At 37.3% G+C, this 1,881-nt stretch overlaps 1 long non-coding RNA gene across 1 annotated transcript; it reads right to left on the reverse strand.

The window, feature by feature from the left end:
• Positions 1-206: 206 nt before the first annotated feature.
• Positions 207-1,628, reverse strand: LOC102023313. The gene is made up of 3 exons (XR_259159.1): positions 1,463-1,628; positions 1,017-1,086; positions 207-345 (listed from the first exon to the last, which is right to left on the reverse strand). It is a non-coding gene; the product is annotated as an uncharacterized LOC102023313 (long non-coding RNA).
• Positions 1,629-1,881: the final 253 nt, after the last annotated feature.

Below are 1,881 nucleotides of genomic sequence, written 5' to 3' on the forward strand. Positions count from 1 at the left end.
GCTCTTTGGTCATTAAGGAAACACCTCTGTGTTTCTTGGACATAGTCATTGGGCTTTTGCTTTTGAGTTTGTGACAGGTGAACTTCATTATTTTGTAAAGTCCTCTAAGATTATGAAGTTTCATGTCATAACTGGCCAGAGAATATGGTAGTTACGGAGATTAAAACCCAAAACTTTCCACTTACTGATTCATACCTTAATTTTTTTCCTCCAAAAATGGGCAATAATTTGTCTTTGATGGTGTCATCATATTTCTTTAAAGGGATTAAGCTTGATTTTGAGGATTCCATATTGAATATAGATGCATGTTTTATAAACTTCAGCTTAAAGGGCTTGTCTCATATCCTAAAAAATACATATATTGACATGGAGAAGTTTTAAAGTATTTTATAAGACACATAAACAGAAACCTAATCATGTGTTTTAAATCATAAATTAGTTAATGTAGCTGATTTTGAAGCAGGACATACCTGAAGCTTTCCAAATTGTCATTGAGAGTTGACAAAAGTTAAACCTAGCAAATATTAGCTAACCAAAGATCATATACACAAAGCAACATTTAGGTTTCCATCTTTAAATTTGTTACTTTTCTTCTCAGTAGCATTTTTATATAAATGCAAATTTTTCTTTAAATTTGAACTCCTAAAACTATATGTGTAAATTAATTTATTTTTCAAAGGCTAAAACCAGAGATAAAGCACTGTTTCTAGAGAAAAGATAAAGATCATACATTTAGACTTAAGTTAGAAACTTTCTGTGTATAAAATGTATAGACAAAATATTTAAAAATGGGAAAACTTTGCTATACCTGGTTTCATTTTTGATGCAAAAAAGGGAGTAAATACAGAAAAAAAGAAAACAAGAAAACAGTTGCTCACTCAGTTTCTAAGTGATTTTATATTTTTAAATATGTCAACAGAGGTGTCTAAAATTCTTAAAATGCGATTTTTAATTCTTCATGTTAGTAGCATAATATTACTTGAAAAAATATTACCCATTTAAATTATGTGACATACTTGGGAAATATTAGTGTCCAGATTCTTCTTGAATGTTTTCCTTAGGAAATTCCTTCTTGGCATTATGAATCTAAAGTAAAAATCAATTCTTAGATCAGGAAAGAGAATAAAATATAATATTCCTGAGGAAGATAAACTAGGACCACAGATACAGGGATGGTACGGGGTTCAAATGTGTCCGCCTAAGAGAAGTGGAAATTAAGGGCGGGGCGGAGTGGGGGATGCTGATCCGGAGTCAGAGGTGGAGCCCACATCTCCATTTCCAAGAGCAGGAGGGTGAGAGTCAGTCCTGAGCTCTGCTCAGCCAGCCTTGCGGTCTGGCTGCTGTGTCACCGCTGTGCTTTGGGCTTCTAATCGTGAACCGTCTTGGAAAATGTAGTATAGGTGTTAATTCATTTTAGGTACAGTACGTTTCACACAGATCAGAGGAAAGCTGTCTTAGTTACCGTCTTTGTTGCTCGGACACGGCACCAAACACCCGGTTCTTGAAGGGACAGACGTGTACTTTGGCTCACATTGAGAAGTTTCGGTCCTGCACGGTGGGCAGCGTGGTGGCCGCGCCCTGAGACTGAAGGGAGGAAGCAGGGAGGAAATCCCACCCTTCCAGGCCAGGCACGCCGTCCTCCTCCTCCAATCAGATCTCATCTCCTAACGTCACATTTAGATCGAACGCCCCCATAACCCTCGCACCTTTCAGAAGCACCACCTTTGAGCACATGGCGTTTTGGGGGACATCCAAATAGAAACAGTAACTGAGGCTATTCCAAGATTCAAGTTTTACAAGCAAAATCAATCTTTAAATTACCTTTCTGACACACAAATCTGGCTAGTGCCTTATTAACTGACTACTAGCCAACAATGTTCT

Source organism: Chinchilla lanigera, unplaced genomic scaffold (assembly GCF_000276665.1).
Source record: "Chinchilla lanigera isolate Chin_1 unplaced genomic scaffold, ChiLan1.0 scaffold00002, whole genome shotgun sequence".
NCBI classification, from domain to species: Eukaryota; Metazoa; Chordata; class Mammalia; order Rodentia; family Chinchillidae; genus Chinchilla; species Chinchilla lanigera.